At 43.3% G+C, this 19,308-nt stretch overlaps 1 protein-coding gene across 1 annotated transcript in view; it reads right to left on the reverse strand.

The window, feature by feature from the left end:
* RAB14 (RAB14, member RAS oncogene family) overlaps positions 1 to 12,665 on the reverse strand; it is a 34,548-nt gene extending 21,883 nt beyond the window's left edge. The window contains exon 1 of the mRNA XM_081896647.1: positions 12,348 to 12,665. The gene's annotated coding sequence lies outside the window, so the exon portion shown is untranslated. The remainder of the gene's footprint in view (positions 1 to 12,347) is intronic.
* Positions 12,666 to 19,308: the final 6,643 nt, after the last annotated feature.

Genomic DNA, 19,308 nt, shown 5'->3' on the forward strand with positions numbered 1-19,308 from the left:
TAGCATATTCCTTTCTGCAGAGGATCTTGAGGTGCCTAATCACCCTCCACATACCACTTTCTGCATTCTCTGAGGATTCCTTACAACTATTATTCCCCTACCCCTCCAACAGAGTAAGAGGCAGCCTTGCCTAAGGCCACCTGCTGAGTTTATGGCTGGTCTGGGAACTTCCTATCTTCTATCTCATGCTCTCAAGCCATGGTGCTACATCAGCCCAGGGAAATAGGAACTCAGAACAAATTAATATCTACCTCACATTATGCTCCCATACACATAACTCATCTTTTCCCAGTCCCTTCACATAACATTCATTTTTAGAAATTAAGAGAGTAAAGTATGGGTAACGGAAGTAAGAAAGCTGACCAGAACATCTCCAGTTTGCTGCCCTTCCCCCTTCCCTACTTCTGGTTTCTAGATCCCCATGTTTTATTCAGTTTCTCTCTGCTGGAGAGCACTAGCTCCAAGCGAAACTCAGTTTGATACCTGCAGCAGAAACAATAGCTGTGTTCAAACCTGAAAACAGGATTTTGAATTAGACCTGAATAAATTCCATAAAGAGGACTTCTTGCAATCCTACTGTGAAGCACAATTGTGTTCAGCTTAAAAAGCATTTAGAAATCCTTGGAGAAAAAGGTGCTTTTTAAAAAATACACTAAACTTGGGCTCTTATTTCTGAATCACTTTTGAGTCTGCAAGTATTCTGCAAGGATTCTGTCCCAAACTCCCCCAGAATAGTTCAGTCGTGTTTCTACTATTGCTCTTCTATAGTCTACATCTCCAGGTCTATGCTTCACTTCAATGCTAGTGATTACATGCTAGTAATACTTAGTTCATCCACTACCAAGAATAGCAGGAGCTGTAATTAGAGGAATGATGTCTGAATGATGTGGTGCACTTTTCAGCAATATCTAGTAGATCTGGGTGATGTATTGATACATTGCTTGAAACCGGCTTGAAGTTAAAATCACAAGAGCAATTTCAGAATTTCCAACCAGGCAAAGTATCATGAATCCCTGGGCCTGCTCGCAGCCAGCATAGTGCACTTCAATCAGGGTGCATGATGCTCACCCACTCCCTCCAACCCTCCCTTTGCAGCCCTGCCACCTGCCTCGGGAGTGGCGCTTTCCTGCCAGCCAGCCCCTTCGTTTATTTCTCTGGCTGTATGAGTGGTAGCAAGCTGCCTACTCCCTCCATTCCTTCTCATGCCATGCAGAATGGTGGCTTCCAATAGCGACCACTTGTACAGCAAGAGGATGTTGTCAGGGCAAGCCACAGCTAGCAGTTCCAGGGAGGCTGGCGGCTTCACACTGCCATGGCATGTGGTGCCTCAGCTGATGTGCACTGCCTTAGGCAGTACCACCCACCTGCCCTTGCCAGGAAGAAGATGATGCACACAGTGATGCTAATTATCTCCATGACCAGCAACTGCCTTCTTCCTCCCCACCTCCTTTCCAACATCATAATATACCACCATATCACAAAGTTTAGCTGGCGATCTATTACAATGTTGGAAAGCAGGTATCGTCCAGCTCTCGTATTTAGTTTAAATGCTACACTAAACATGATTTTATGAGCAGCCAATAGCACTTTTGACTTTTCTTTAGACAAATCCTCTCCCAATCTATCCCATGAAACAAACAGTACCGACTGCCTGAGAAAGAACAATGCTTATCAGGGGCTTCTGCTTTCATCCCTATGCTCATCACTCAGATATTTTGAACTACAACTCCCATCAGCTCCAGGCAGCACAGACTAGGTGGGTTTGATGTAAGTTCAGCTCTAAACAACTGGCCAGTGCCAGGCTGGCTTATCAGCGCCAATCATCTACTCAGAAATAATTAAGGCCTCCATCAGAGCAGCCACCACCACCAGGTCTGAAACAGCATAAGCTACTTACAAGTAGTCAAAATGAATGGGTAGGGTTTTTGCCAACATGGAAGCAATGCTTAATATAGCCCTATATTCTACGTAAGAGTGTTGCTACATGCTAGTGGAGCACAGGACAATGGTAATTAGGGTTACCTCAATGTTGTGATTTTACCATCTCTGCTGTAGTTTCCCCCCAAAGAAAGGAAATTTAGTATGTAGCACTTGGGCAGTTAGTTTCAAGGCTCATGTTACCACGGAGACCATAAGGGCAGTGTTAGAAACTGGGATAGGAAAGCTAGGTGTCATGTGACTCCTGAGACCTATGTTGTGGGCACGAAAACAAAATGTCTATGCACCTTTTTTCTTTTCTTTTTGCTGCCATGATACCATACCAGGTGATTTGCTCAGCAGTGTGGCAGACAGACAGACAGACAGACAGAGACTGATCAAATCAGGTGGTCTGCGGAGTAGTGTGGAAATCAATGAGGTGCAACAGGGAATTTTAGGCACAGAGATCACCTCTGGAACTCCATGCCACAGGGGAGTACAAGACTTAACTGAGCTTAGGCAGGGAGCAGACAGCCTCCAAGGGGAAGGCAGCTCCCAACCAACAAAGCTCACAACAGATGCTGAGCCAGAGCAGCACCCTTAATTCTGCCCTCCAAATGTTACTCTGTTGCCCCCCCACAGCTCAAATATGAGGTTAGAGGGACCACTGAACAAGGGTTTAAAGAGCTATTTCAACCCATCTGCCCCCAACCCTTTAACTCCTGCATAAATGTTAGATGGCCTTTGGCCAGATCCAGCCGTGATTTTTTTAATTTTTTTATTGAAAGGGGCCAGCAAAAATGTAATTAAAGTAAAGGAAACATAGGGAGCTGCCCGAGTTCATACCACTGATCGATCGATCAATCAATCAATCCCAGTATCGTCTGCATAGGCTGGCAGCAGCTCTCCAGGGTTTCAGGAAGGGGAGCTTCCCTGCCCCCACCTGAAAACACCACTGGGGATTGAACCTTGGACCTTTTGCATGCAAAACAGATGCTCTGCTGCTGAACCAAAGCAGCAGCAAGAAGAACCACTATGCATTCCAGATTCAGAGTGGGGGCCCATTAACCCAGCAGCATCAAGGCCTAGAAAAGGGGCTTCTCTCTCTCTCTCTCTCTCTCTCTCTCTCTCTCTCTCTCTCTCTCTCTCTCTCTCACACACACACACACACACACACACACACACACACGTCAATATCACATGATTGCAGGCTCAAAAGCAGCTGCCACCCCAGTAGCTCCCCACAGAAATCAAGTCGATCACCCCATAGAAAACTCTGATTATGGGAAGAGGGGGAACACGGAGGATAATCTGGAATCTAAGTTTGGGGGGGGGAGCTCTCAAAATGCAACCCATCACTCCTCAGCTATGATGTACTACAAGCATTAAATGCCACACCTGCCCACCCCCCCAAGGTTCTCCTATAGAGACAGCAGTAGGCTGTGTATGCTCCAAAGACTCTTTTTGGGGTGGGGCAGGGGAGAAGAGAATACAGTGGTACCTCAGGTTACAGACGCTTCAGGTTACAGACTCCGCTAACCCATAAATAGTACCTCAGGTTAAGAACTTTGCTTCAGGATGAGAACAGAAATTGCGCGGGGGCAGTGGAAAGCCCCATTAGCTAAAGTGGTACCTCAGGTTAAGAACAGTTTCAGGTTAAGAACGGACCTCCAGTAGGCATGGTTAGGATTAGAGCAGTGACCCTACCCTTCCCTCTATTTCTCTATCTTCCCCCCCATCCTTCGCTATACCACCTGTATATTCTTTTACTGGAGAAGGGTTTGGGGTAGGGGTCCATCAAGGCTTCTTCTGGGGGAGGGAAGGGTACAATTTGGGTGGAAGAAGAAACCAAAGTCTTCACTCTCACCTAAACATGCCATCCCTTTCATTCCCCCCCCAAAAAAATTAGCCACAACTGTGAGTGGAAGGGGAAACCCAGGCAAACTTCAATTGTCGCTAATGTTACCATGGGGAGCACATTCATGTGAGCTAAAGCACTAAAAGATCTATGAGTAAGTTAAATAAGCTCTCCCCCTCCCAGTATAATGTATTGCTGAAATAAGTTTAAAATTTTCCAAGGAGAATGCAGTATCTCCTTTGCTGCAAACTGTCAAGGAAAAAAGAATGAAGTAGCAGTGTTAGAAAGCTAGGAGCTAAATGGCACCTTAAACCTAGGTTATGGGCACACCAATAGAATGTCTAGACATACTTTTTATAACAAGAATACAAAGCTGGAAATGAATGAACTGCAGCTAAAATCTTACATTCATTTTTCATATGGTCTAGTCCTCATTTGAAGGCTGCAAAAAACAAAGCCATGCTTCCCCTGACAGCCCACCTAATATTCTTAAGAGGGTCTCTTTTCCAGTCTTCAGAGTGGCTGGAAGTGGGAAGGCAGAAAAAGGTCCTCCTTTTTCTCGGAGTTTTGAATGCTGGAAGCAGGTACCAGTAATCATTTAAAATGGGATACCCTCTCATAGACATAATACTAGAATGTACAACTGCTGGATCACTTACATTGGTACATTGGTTCTCAAACTTAATCCGTTCCGGAAGTCCGTTCCAAAAACAAGGTGTACTTTCCCATAGAAAGTAATGCAAAATGGATTAATCTCTTCTTGACTCTTAAAAACAACCCCTAAAGCAGCAATTTAACCTGAATTTTACAATCTAACGAGACTGTTGATCCATAAAATGAAAGCAATAATCAATGCATTGTATTATAAAATAAAAATTAACTTTTTTCCTTACCTGCACTGATGATAGTCATTGTTTGGATGAGGAGCTTTTATTCATTTTGACAGTCACATACAGTGGTACCTCGCAAGACGGAATTAATTCGTTCTGCAAGTTTTTTCGTCTTGCGAAGCACGGATTCCCATAGGAATGCATTGAAAATCAAACTTGGAAGACGTTTTTGTCTTGCGAAGCAAGCCCATAGGGAAATTCGTCTTGCGAAGCAACTCAAAAAACGAAAAACTCTTTCATCTTGCGAGTTTTTCGTATTACGAGGCATTCGTCTTGCGAGGTACCACTGTAATCAATTAATCAGTAGCTGAACTGGGTTCCACACAGTCACAAAAACAAATTAACCAAAAAGCCTCAAAAACAAAAATGCAAAATAAATAGCAAAAACAAATCAAACAATCTGTTCCGGAAGTCTGTTCAACTTCCGAAATGTTCAAAAACCAAGGCACACTTCTGAGTGGTGCAGGCGCCCCAGAAACAATAGCCGACAGCCGCATCGGACATTCAACTTCCGGAAAACATTTAAAAACCAGAACTCTTACTTCCGGGTTTTTGGTGTTTGGGAACCAAGGCATTTGAGAACCAAGGTACCACTATATAGCTATGATAAACCAGCAACTTCAAAGTCTGCTCTTATGTCATCCTCAATTTCTACTCAGACATTTCCCCAAGAGCAAACTTCAGCTATTAAGCACAAGATCCTGTTCCATCACCTGATTTGAATTCATCAATTTTGCACTGAAGAGCATGTGCACTATACCACAGCGAAGTCAGTGTTTTATTGTTACACATGACAGCCTGCTGTATTTATGAATGACACCAACTGAGGCTAGCCCGTATTGGGAGTATCATATGACACTTGGTTTTGTTAACTTTTTGCAGCAGTCACTCACAAGACAAATAAACACCAACTCTGAAGATTATCAGAATAACTTGGTAGAGGAAAAATCTTCAAAAGCATCTTCTGTTCCATACATACACCTTTTTACTTCTGAGTTGCATTCATAAGCACTAAATGAGGAGCTCCCAAACTTGTTTCCCCCATGGACCTCTTGAATATGGCCAAGGGTATTAGCAGACCATTTAATGATTTTTTTTATGTACATTGTAAGAATTTTAATGTGTTGTGCTAGATGCTGTATAATTTTCAATTGTTTTTTTGTTGATTTTTATTTCTTATATTGCATTTTATTGTATGACAACTGAAATTCCGCAGAATTTAAATTGTAACACAAAAAATACAATATAAGAAATAACAGAAGCAATAAAAATAAAATTGAAAATCACTATGAACATTCACAGACCACCTGAATGAAGCTCATAAGCCACAATCTGGGAACATTAGCATTAATTGATCTTAGCGCCTTTATTCTGTTTCATACATAAGATTGTCTTTTAAACAGTAGTACAAAGCAATCCTAGATAGTGGTCATCCTTTAATTACCAACATTAACACTATCCCTCTTCAGAGGAGCCACCCTCAGTTAATAGGCTAAATCAATACTTTTGTTTCCAGGTCAGTTATTAACAAATACTGCTAAACAAAGCAAATACTGACTGAATGTGTTAACAAAGGCCTCAAACATGTCCAATTTTTGATCCCAGTTAACACTACTGGGGATTCTTACCTTACCAAATAGGACTGAAACTCACTGATTTCAAGGCGATTTTATTATGACCACAGCCTAACAATGTGCAAAAACTGTAGTCGTGACAGTTATAATTACAGTGGTACATCTGGTTGCGAACAGGATCCGTTCTGGAGGCCCATTCGCAACATGAAAAGAGCGCAACCTGAAGCGCCGTATCTGCGCAGGTATGTGGTGCGATTTGGCCCTTGTGCGCGTGCGCAAGCAGCGAAACCCAGAAGTAACCCTTTCCGGTACTTCCGCGTTGCCATGGGACATAACCTGAAAGAATGTAACATGAAGCAAACGTAACATGAGGTGTGACTGTACTGTACTGAGGAAATTTGGGGAGCATATCCATGACCTAAGGTGATTTTTAACTATTACCTGGTGCTGTATCCTTATGGCTGCTAATAAATACACAATGTCATTTATTTATTTATTTTTGGCTACTTTAGGTTGTCAGGATATAATTATTATTGCAACAGGAACAAGCTTAGGTTCCTGCACTTCCCCCTCTAGCACAGCTACAATGAATAATCTGGAAGCTTTCACTTCCATTTTATTTTAATTAAGCGCAGCTTAGCATTTGTCTCCCAAATGCAACCAGCTTAACTATGATTTTTAACAAGCCAACACCAAAGCGTTGTTTATGAAACTCGCTTGTAGTTCCAACAAATCACAGTTAAGATTAACCACTGTTTAGAGTTTGGACTCTAAACTATGGTTAATCAAAAACGTAAGTGAAAGCTCCTCCCTCCAGCTGCAGCAGGAACGCACAAACCCTTTCACTGTTTACCATGAAATCCAAATGAAGTCATTAACTCCTGGAGAAGAGAACATAAGACAGGTAAACTGCAGCCCTTCAAGACTTTGTAGGATTGCAACTCCTACTATCTTTGACAAGTGGTTGAAAGGAGCTGTGTATATTCTGAATATATATGATACACAAATCAGAGCTGTTGAAGGAAAGTGAATTAAGATTCCCACAGCATGCAAGAATGTTTTGACTGACTTACACCTCAGGAAAGAATACATTCATCTGTTGCATTCTGTTTGGCATAAGATTCTGGCAACATGTGCACACATCACAGACACTGTTCTCTTTGAGACTGTAAAACCTGTGTCCGCATTAAACCACCTTGGGAGAGGAGAGGATCATAAGTTAGATGGAGGAGATTCCTTTTGTAGAAACTAGCATGTTGGGAGAAAAGCTGGGTTCATCCTGACGTTTTTCACTGGGAAAGGGAGAGAGAATAAGTGCACGTGAAGGAGCATTCCAGCATATGAACCTTCAACCTGTGTGATGGAAGTGGCACAGGACGATACATACTTTTACATTAAACTGCAGCTTAGGGTGTGGCCAATGTGTAACTTCAGAAATTTCAAGCAGCAAGTATTACTTGAAATAATGTTCCCCTGTACAGTGGTACCTCGCATTAAGACCTTAATTTGTTCTGGAGGTCTGTTCTTAACCCGAAGCACTTTAGCTAATGGGGCCTCTCGCTGCCACCGCGCTGCTGCTGCGCGATTTCTGTTCTCATCCTGAAGCAAAGTTCTTAATTCGAGGAACTATTTCTGAGTTAGCGGAGTCTGTAACCTGAAGCATATGTAACCTGAAGCGTATGTAACCCGAGGTACCACTGTACTCTTAAATCAACTTGCAGCTCTATTCTTATTCAAGTCCTACCAAGCTCAATGCAGCGTTCGAAACTCCCATTGTTCCAGGCGCATTTTGCGACGAGACTTTCATGAACACGAGCAGTTTCTGAGTTCTGGGTGCAGTACTGTGCCTAAGATTTCAGATTAAAATTGCCACTGTTACTCAGAAGTAAATCCCTACCAAGTTCAATGGGGCTTCCTCCCAAGTAAAACATTTAATTTGAAATATACTAGTCAGTTAGTTATGATGGTTTAAGTAGTGAATGTTAAAGTGTTATCTACAGGACCCGTAAGTCTTAGGTTTGCGAACTGGACACTCAAGGTGGATGTCTCTGCCATCAGTTATATAGGCATTTAATATGTGACTAGCCCAAGGTCACCCAGCAGCTGCATGTGGAGGAGCAGAGAGGTAATCCCGGTTCCCCAGATTACGAGTCCATCGCTCTTAACCACTACACCACACTGGCTCTTCATATAAGATATATTTATATGAAGGAAAGGGGGTACAGAGAGAATCCAGGGTTTGTCTGCAGAGTGGAAGGAAAGGAGGACCTTTTCTGCTTCCCCACTTCTAGCCACTCATTCATTTTTAGCTTTGTATTCTTGTTATATAAAAAGTATGCCTAGACATTCTGTTGTTGCACCCATAATCTAGGTTTAAGGTGCCATTTAGCTCCTAGCTTTCATATCTCAGTTTCTAACACTGGATCAATGTAATTTATTCCCAACTGTGCTTTAAAAAGCAGTTTTAGATAAGAACTCTGTATAAAAGCATGACCGTTGCATAAGTATGCCTGTAGTAACAGCACCACTGTCCTTTTAGAAAGTTTATGATCCAAATAAATGTTATGAATGTTAAATGTTATGAATCCACAACACATACATCAGTATAGGAAAAAATATGAACTCTCTAGCACTGGCCACATTTGTACATAATGCTAAGCCATGGTTCACTAAAGCCTTAGTTAATAACACAAGTTAACCACGGGTTGTCCCACAGATGATTGAACAAGACATGGCTTACCTCTGCTCTTACCTCATGCCTTTAGCTAGGTGAGCATCTAGTGTGCAATGAGCAAAAAAATCCTGCTGTTCACACCTAACACCAGGTTTGTAAGCCAATAATAAAGGCTTCAAATTCTAGTTAATTGGCAGACCATTGCTAAGCCATGGTTTAATAAATCAGAGCTTAATAAACTATGGCTTAGTGTTGTGTGAAAATCAAGATGCTCATTACCAACTAAATTAAAATACATGCAGTCACTTCCATTTCTAAGCACAGACATCAAGATGGAGGCACAGCAATTGAATCTGACAAGGTTTCCCCAAAATGTAGAGTTTAAGGCAGATATCCAATGGAAAGGCAGATACAGTACAGGGGAAAGCTATTCTCACACATACATGCAGTCACACTCCAGGATGCACACACATCTAGGATGCACAGATGACAATTCTCATTTGATTCTTTTTCGTGTCTGTTGAAGTTCCTGAAACTAACTCAAAGGATTTCACATAAGCATGAGTTCTTAGAATCTGAGTTCAATGAGATTTCTTTTGAGTATTTCATTAGAAAGCTGCCATTTCAGTGGAAAGAAAAAACAACTGCATGTAAGCAGGGTAAATGCGGATGCCTTAGCAACCATAAATCAAACTTTTTGGAGAGTTCCCTTCTATGAAGCTTTCTAAAAGACCCTGCTGATAAGAGTGAAAAATATATTCCAGGATTTCCCCTTGCCACATTAAACTCTTTTTCTAACTATACAAAGCCATAAAACAAAACTTTGCTCTCTCTAATATGAAATAATAATTCCTTTTCATTATTAGCAATCGACTGCCATGTCAATTTCAACTTAAAGTGTACATATTAAAGGCTTACTTACATTCACCCTGAATGCTCATAGGAAAAAGTGAGTGTATAAACAAGCACAGCCTATCCCTCATTAAGGATCTACTGTTTACATACAGTATGAGAGAGGGAGGAATGCACCCAGTTCATCCTACACATTAAGAAACAGAAGCACTTAATCTGCTATTTCTCTTACTGAGGAAGTACTACTACAGTTAGTTATATAGTAAGGATTGCACAACCTAAACTGTGAAAATTAGAGCGCTAGTAAATGATGCACATATTGCCACTTGGTACCCTTTTAAGTTCAGATCCAAATTTTACAGTTCAATTCTATGCAAATCTATTTCAATTAAGTTCATTTGGGCTTACTCCCAGGTGAGTGGGTATAGGGCTGCAGCCCAACTACGCTATCTCAGACATTTTCTATTTGTTATTCAAGCCACAGATAAAATGCACATTCTTCACTGTATTGTATGCCACCATAATACAACTAGCACATAATGAGCACTTTTACAGAGCTATAAATTGTGTGCATGTGTGCATGGACACACACGGTGTCTAGATAACAAACAAGGGAAATTTGCATGATGTTCCCCTGCGTAATAGATTCCCAGTGCATATAACTGTACAAATGTGCAAATTAAAGGCACACAAGCTTTTCTCATCATCACAGAGCCTATCACCATGTATTAAAACATCATGCATGAAACACACACGCATTCACATAGAATGCAATGTCTGCAATGCCTGTCTTACGCATTTGCATAACAGGCCTTTCCACAATGCCTTTTCAAGCAGACTGGTCATAAATGGTGATGTGCCTCAGACACACCCTGACACTTACAGGTGCATATAACAAAATTGTTATAGAAATAAGCACCTATCATTAATCTGCATACAAATCAGATACACATCTATTGGATTTGTGTCATATTATCCCCCTAGACTTAGAGATGGGCTGACCTCAAGACCCACATAAAGAGTTCAAATAAGAAGTTTGCCATATATGGGTGAACAACCTTTTTTCTATCAAGGGCTCAGAAGTAATCAAAAGAGCCTGTACACTGGCAACTGGTAAACCCAGAGCCAAAATGGGCCACATCAAAAAGAAAATATTGGTGGGGGTACTCCTTTCTCTCTCTCTTTCTGCCACCCACTTTCCCTATATTTTTTCCTCCTTGCGCCCTGCAAGAAATTAGGCCTATATAAGCTACACGCATACATATTCCACCCTCTAGCAGGGCAGTTACACTTAACAATACACCTAGATTCCATGGGAATAAAGACCACCCACCAATACACCCGGAGTGAGCACCACACTCCCTAGTAGCAGCATTATTCACTCTACAAGGCACTTATCAATATTTGAGACACAGGGCTCAACAACTTAGAATCTGTGTAGTGCAAGAAGCAAATACCACACAGAGGAGCATCTATTAAAGCCAGGAGTAGCCATGTTAGGCTGCAACCCTTACTTTTGTTCACGGGGTGTGGGGAGACAAGGCTCATCCAGCCCAGTGGGATATGCATCTTTCAATACTTAGATGTGGAGAAAATGGATAAAAGAGGAAGTCTTTCTCCCTCTCTCATAAAATACTAGAACTTAAGTATTGGGAAAGCCCAGACAGAGCAGAACAAAATCATTTCTTCACACAGCCCAGAGCTGAACTATGGAATTCTCACCTCAAGAGGTAGTGGTGGCCTCTTGAGTTGGCTTTAAAAGAGGATTAGGCACATTTATGAAAGGTAGGATTATCAATGGCTATGTTCCTTCCCTACTCTTGGGAGCAAGTACGCTTCTGAACACCAGTTGCTGGGGGTGACAAGAAGGAATGAGGGCTGTTGCACTCGGACCCTGCTTGTAGCCTTCCCAGAAGCATCCCCTTAGCCCCTGTGAGAAAGAGAGGCTGGGCTACATAGGCCTCCCTTGGCCTCATCCAGCAGGGCTCTTCCTCACATCCTCCCCCTGACTCAGGCCCATCGAGCTCAAGCTGGCAATTGAAGTCAACGATGCTGAAGCCCCGCAGGATTATGGTGGGGCTTGCTCTGAACAGGACCAAGTCCGGATCCAGCCCACCTTATCCGGGAGGGCAACACCTGTGCAAGAGCAACACCCGAATAAACATGCACAGGTAGGGGCGGGGGCCAAAACGGGAAGGGATCGGGGTGGGAGTCTTTCAATCCCACCCCGCCAAGTTAAGAGAGAGGAAAAGGGCACACCTCCAAGGGAGGCAAACGTGAGCGGCGGTTTTGCACGGGCGGAGGCCTCCCCTTTTCCTCTGGAGCTGGGTGTGGTGGGCCCACCTGCAAAGCGGTGAGCAGGGAGGGGAGGCCTGGGCACCCGCAGGCCTCTAACACGCAATACAAAGAAGGAGGAGGCCTAGCCGCCCTCAAGACTCACCGCAGACCCTTCCCTCAAAAGCCCCCCTTCACCACCACCCAGCCAAGAGAGGGAGGGGTCAAGTGCCCCCCCCACCCAGGCTCCGGTTGCCAGGCAACCCCGCGCGAGGCCTTGAAACCCGGCTAGGCCTCGACAAACCTACCTGGGTCCGAGGGACTGGTGACTGGGCAGCTTGGTTCCGGCTGTGGCGGCAGCAACAAGGGAGGTCTCCTCCCCTTCTCGTTCCGGGTTCGAGACTCGGTCTGGCGCCGGCCCCACCACCGCCTTACGCGTGCTCTGGGTATTGTGGGTGGGGAGGTGGGGGCCTGTGTCTGCGCGCGCGCAGCGAGCTCCTCTCCTTTCTTTCTTTTTTCCCCCACCCCCACTCGTCCCTCGCTGCTGTTACTGCCACTCGCCACCGCCCCTCCTCTGCTCCTTTCAATCCGCTCGCACAACACACTCTGTCCAAGATGGCGGCCACCCCTTACACGGGGTTTCCCCGCCCACTACTGACGGAGGGAGGCGGGAGGAGGGGAGGGGGGCGGTGAGAAGAAGAGCCGCAACGTCGTGTCGCAAAAAAACCGGCCACACACACACACGCAGAGAAAATCGCCTCACTCCAAGCAGGGGAGGGGAGGAGGCGGAAAGAATACAGGCGAGCGGCTGATGCCAACCCAGAAAATAAAAATGAGAAACAAAAAAAAAAGAGAGAGTTCCGTTGACAGTGATAACCAGGAAAGGAACCAATCATCGAAGTAGCCGGGGGAGAAGAGGCGGAGCGGGAAAAGGGCAATGCTAGGGGTGTGGTTTTTTGTGGGGGGAGAAAGAAAAATTGACCTTCGGGGAGGCGCGACGGGTGCGCGTGCGCACAGCCAAGTGCCTGCGCGCACGCAAAAAAAAAAATGATAGGAGAGTCTCGGTGTTTCCTTTGGGAGGATTTTTCTTTCATTGTTTGGGAGCATGCGCTCTTGCGAACGACGCGCGAAGTGGGCGGGCGCGTCTTAGACCTTGTTTTTAAAGAGCTGAATCGGCTCCGCTTTAGAGCTCGTTGGCTCCTCTCGCTGGTCAAGGCCTCATCCCGACCCCTCAGCCTCCGCAAACACACACGCCCCAAAATCCTCCTCCTCTACTGTGGGGGATGATTGTTTGCACTACTTACGCACGAACGTTGACACATTTCTACTCACGCACTGAACTTGGAGGCCCAGTAGGCAGGAATTCAACGGGTGAAGCTTTCCTGAGTGCCAGCTTTACAAGTTGAATTTCGGCCTTTAGCAAGCTCCTAGCAGTTCAATATTTTTTTGGTCCCGCTTAAGGTAAACGTTAAAACGCACATGCGTTTTCAACCAGAGGTTATTTCCCCATTAATTGTTAATAATTTTATAAAGAAACGAGAAGAGGACTATAAAGCAGCATACCAATACAAAGTATAAGATCAAAAGGTGACCCGAGGCAGTAAAACAACTGCAGCAATGCTTGTAACCACTCCAGCAACACAGCTTCAATCACAGGAATGCTGTAAAAATTACGAAATCACATATTCAGTGAACAGGAGTTCATTGCAGGGAAACAAATCAGATTACAGTACAGGCATCATGTGCAGACGTCCCCGCCCTCACTGGTCTGCACATCAGCCTAAGAATGCTGCTTTTTTAAAAAAAATCGATTTTTTTATTGAAAGTTTTCAACACAGAATACAAAAAGCCAAACTAAGCTAAATTAAAATAAAGCAAAGAGACAATAAGAGAAATATGATGATGAAGTAGAAATTAATACAAAGCCCTCTATCAAGCCTGTGTCTTAACCTTTATTACACACAAGAAGGGTGAGCCCTCACAGCCCCCACTTGGGAGCTTCCCCCTTTTCTCCCCAGCCTCCCACCTTCAAAGATCCTCTCTACCCTTTCCCTCACGCAGGGCCCTTTATCTTCCATCCATTACCTTCTTGTGTGTATCTTCATTAATCCAAAATAGGAAACATCAAAGAAGAAAACATAAATATAGAGTTAGCAGAAGAAAACAAGAATTAGAAGTCATAGAAGAGAGATAAGAAATAAGAAGGGCTTCCCATTCTCCATCTACCAATTATGTACATAAAAATTATTCAAAGTACAGTGGTACCTTGGTTTAAGAACAGTCCGGTTTAAGAACTCCACAAAATCAGAAATAGTGTCCCGGTTTGAGAACTTTACCTCGGTCTAAGAACAGAATCCAAACGGTGGAAGGGCACCGGTGGCAGGAGGCCTCTTTAGGGAAAGCACACCTTGGTTTAAGAACGGTTTTGGTTTAAGAATGGACTTCCGGAACGGATTAAGTTCGTAAACCAAGGTACCACTGTATTCAATATATACACTCCAGGATAACATCTAGCTGTGTTCCAATATAATATCCAACTATTTCTCAATCTGCTCAGCAGTGTTTTCCCATTCTTCAGTCCCAGTCATCACAAGTTTGTTCTTTTTTTTCCACCCCAAAAAGTCCAAAAGGAGCCTGTTAATTAGTGCTTTTTCATCCTCCAGCAGTCTTTGTTTTCTGGGTGCTAATTAACTGGCAGATAGAAAATCCATTTCATACTTGCTTCCAGTCTCAAAAATAATTAAAAGAAGGAGCTTTTGCTGACCTGGTGCCTTGAATTAAGGGCTATTATGTGGTGCATGGACCCAACAAAGGGTCCATGAATATTCCTCCATTCCCTCCTCAAAAAAAAAAAGTTCACATAGAAAGCTATCTCTCAAAGTGAAGTAAGTTGACCTAGCCACTCCACGACCTGCTAATTTTCTATGTGCAAGGGAGAAGGGGGTGCCACAAATTTCTCATAATGTATTGTTTGGGTTTCAGGCTATAGCTGGATACTGAATAAGCATGGAAACCAAAAAGCTCAAATCATATTAAAAATAATTTGGAGTCTGTTACCAGCAAGGTGATGGTGTCCTCTAAATCCAACTGCCAGGGATTAAACTATATATAAAATGACCAGGCTGGAGTCGGGGGTGACATAGAGGGAGAGAGACAGAGGAAGCTGTCTTATATTGAGTCAGAGCATTGGCCCATGTAGTTCAGTATTGTTTACACTGACTGGTAGAAGCTCTTCAGGGTCGGAATAGAATCCTGAAGCTCCCTTCAAAAAGAGTATGTTGTGGTGATGGACCGACCATCCTGATAAAAAAAACCTGAAGAATGACAACTCTATCTAACTCAAAATTTATCTTATAGCATATGGCAAATGTTTATTGAATACATAAATTGTTCAGACTGTGGCAGGAATCTACCCAGTACTCATAGGAAAATGCGGCTTGATCTCTTAGAGGAATCGAATGAAACTTGTAACACATGGTATGATAAAAGTCTGTAGTTTTATCAGGAAAAATTGTTTGTTGTTTACTGTGGTAACAATTGTTTTCTCAAAATTTACCTTCTGTTCCATTAAAATAAATAAAATCGGCATTTTAAAAGGTGGGGGTGGGAATAGTGACCAGCAGTGAGTTATCAGAGACAAGTTCCAGAAAACAATGGGCACAATTGCAATAATCTTGACTAAGCAGTGAAGCAATTCAATTATGTTAGACTCTAGTCTTAAATAACCTCCTTACCAGCACTCGTTTTGATGGTGTTGCAGGAATTTATGTATAGGTTGGGGGGGTTGCCCCTCCAGCAGATATCATGCACATGCAGCCCACTACCAAAATCAACACAATCACTTTTGTGACTTTTGTGATTTGTCCCCACAAAACACTTCATCACAGTTTCTTCCTATCTATTCAAAAGGCCTTTGCTGCATGATACCAAATGTAACAATTCACTGATAAATGTATCTATGTACTGGCTCACAGGGAAAATTTAAGAAATTCATATAGACATGTGAGCTCAGCTACTCAGCTGAGTGATAATCCCTGGCATCCTGATACCTGAGTCCCAGACAGGTAGCCATTCCAGAAATAACAAACCCAGATGAAGACAAAAGGGTGTGATTAACTTGGCTGGGAAATGGGAAAATGTAAATATCTCTTTTGTTACACTTGATGGGTGTTTGGTGGAGGGCAAGTAGAACCATGGGGCAGGGTCCAGGATGCTCAGATTACTGCCACCAGACCTCCCCTTTCATGGTGTAACCATGATGTATGAATGATGTAGTTTGGGGGCGGGTGTAACATGGGGATAAGCAGCTAATAAAAGTTTGGGTTCTCTTTTGAACGGGGCTTCCATCTTGTTCCACCTTGTGGCAGGTGGGAGTCCTGTCGCGACAGTCTTCAATAAAGACCAAGCCTACTTGTTGCTGTTTTGCTCTGGTATTCCTGGCTGGTGTCCTTGGGTTGTTGTTTTTTTTGTCCAAGGGAGCCCTCAGATTTCTCCGTTAACAATGGTAATGTGCATGACGTTAGATACAGTAAAGGTAAAGGTAAAGGGACTCCTGACCATTAGGTCCAGTCGTGGCCAACTATGGGGTTGCGGCACTCATCTCTCTTTATTGGCCGAGGGAGCCGGCATACAGCTTCCGGGTCATGTGGCCAGCATGACTAAGCCACTTTTGGTGAACCCGAGCAGCTCACGAAAACACTGTTTACCTTCCCGCTCTTGCACTTTGACGTGCTTTCGAACTGCTAGGTTGGCAGGAGCAGGGACCAAGCAACGGGAGTTCACCCCGTCGTGGGGATTCGAACCGCCGACCTTCTGATCGGCAAGTCCTAGGCTCTGTGGTTGTTGTTTTTTTATAAAATATTTATTAAGGTTTTCAATATAGATACATAGATAACTCACAATACACCATATGTCATAACATATTTTCACAACTTCTTTGGACTTCCTCACGTCACCCGCTCCCATTTTCATCTTTAAGAAATTTTTGCCAGCAATTTATCATCTTATTTGCATTTTATATCCCACAAACTTAATTTATAATCTAATAGTTCTCCAAATGGTTCATATTTTCTCAGTCTCACTTGTATTCCTAATTCTATCTAGTTTAAGGTAAAGGTAAAGGTACCCCTGCCCGTACGGGCCAGTCTTGACAGACTCTGGGGTTGTGCGCCCATCTCACTTAAGAGGCCAGGGGCCAGCGCTGTCCGGAGACACTTCCGGGTCACGTGGCCAGCGTGACATCGCTGCTCTGGCGAGCCAGAGCCGCACACGGAAACGCCGTTTACCTTCCCGCTGGTAAGCGGTCCTTATTTATCTACTTGTACCCGGAGGTGCTTTCGAACTGCTAGGTTGGCAGGCGCTGGGACCGAGCAGCGGGAGCGCACCCCGCCGCAGGGATTCGAACCGCCGACCTTTCGATCGGCAAGTCCTAGGCGCTGAGGCTTTAACCCACAGTGCCACCTGCGTCCACCACTATCTAGTTTAGTGGTGCTCAATTATTTATGATTTAGCAACCTGCTTAACATTCAACCAAATTACAATGTTTTTGTAAATAAATCTTAAATTTCTTCCAGTCTTCTTCCGTCCTCTCCTCTCCCAGGTCTCGGATTCTGCCGGTCAACTCGGCCAGTTCCATGTAGTCTATCAGTTGCATCTGCCAGTCTTCCAGTGTGGGAAAATCTTGACTTTTCCAGTGCTTCGCTAGGAGTATCCTTGCTGCTGTTGTTGCATACATAAAAAATGTTCGGTCCTTCTTTACCACCCCTTGGCCAACAATACCCAGAAGGAAGGCCTCTGGTTTCTTAGTGAAGGTATACTTAAATACCTTTTTCAGTTCATTATATATCATTTCCCAGAAAGCCTTCACTTTAGGGCATGTCCACCAGAGGTGGAAGAATGTTCCTTCACTTTCTTTACATTTCCAGCATTTGTTATCAGACAGGTGGTATATTTTTGCAAGTTTGACTGGGGTCATGTACCATCTATAAATCATTTTCATTACATTTTCTTTCAGAGCATTACATGCAGTAAACTTCAACCCATTAGTCCACAACCTTTCCCAGTCCTCAAACATAATGTTATGCCCAATGTCCTGTGCCCACCTTATCATAGCTGATTTAACCATTTCATCTTGAGTGTTCCATTTTAGCAGCAAGTTATGCATTTTAGAAAGTACCTTAGTCTTCGGTTCTAACCTTCTGTTTCCAATTTCGATTTCTCCACCTGGAACCCTAACTTCTTGTCATTTTAAAAAACTTCTTTAATCTGAGCGTAATGTAACCAGTCTCGCACTTTATCCTTCATTTTCTCCAAACTCTGCAATTTCCAATTGTCTCCATCTTTTTCTAGTATTTCCCAATATTTTGGCCAGTTGGCCTCCATATTGGGTCTTTTTTGGGCCTTAGCCTCCAATGGTGATAGCCACCTTGGAGTTTTGTTTTCCAATAAGTCTTTATATTTTGTCCAGACATTAAACACTGCTTTTCTGACAATATGGTTCTTAAAGGCCTTATTGATCTTAACCTTGTCATACCATAAGTATGCATGCCATCCAAACGCATTGTTAAAACCTTCCAAATCCAATACATCAGTGTCTTCAAGAAGTAGCCAATCTTTTAGCCAGCAAAAAGCTGCGGCCTCATAATACAACTTTAAGTCTGGCAGGGCAAAGCCCCCTCTATCTTTCGCATCAGTTAATATCTTAAACTTAATTCTGGGCTTTTTGCCCTGCCAGACAAATCTCTCTGCCACTTCCGGAAGCACTCCGTCTTGTCCACAATCTGTAGTGTTTGAAATAAAAACAGCATTTTTGGCAATACATTCATCTTGATCGCAGCAATTCGGCCTAACAAAGAAAGTTTACTTTTTTAACCACATTTAGTTCTGTCTCTCTCTGAAACCGTTCTGACTCTGTATCTGTCAAGTTCTTTCCCAATACCTTAGTTTTCTGTTTGTTTAGTTTAAATCCTGCCACCCGACCAAAGTCTTGGATCAATTGTAATACTCTTTTCGTACTAGATTCTGGCTCCTGCAGGGTCAAAACTAGGTCATCTGCAAAAGCTTTAAGTTTATATTGTTTCTCTCCGACCTGAATTCCTTCCACCAACCGGTCCCCTCTAATCATATTCAGGAGCACCTCCAGAACAGAAATAAATAGCAAAGGGGAAATAGGGCAGCCTTGTCGTGTTCCTTTTTCAATTTTAAACTCTTCAGTAACCACATTGTTAACTATCAATTTAGCTTTTTGTTCTGAATATATCACCTCAATCC

Source organism: Podarcis melisellensis (genome assembly GCF_964234715.1).
Source record: "Podarcis melisellensis genome assembly, chromosome: Z".
Classification (NCBI taxonomy): Eukaryota; Metazoa; Chordata; class Lepidosauria; order Squamata; family Lacertidae; genus Podarcis; species Podarcis melisellensis.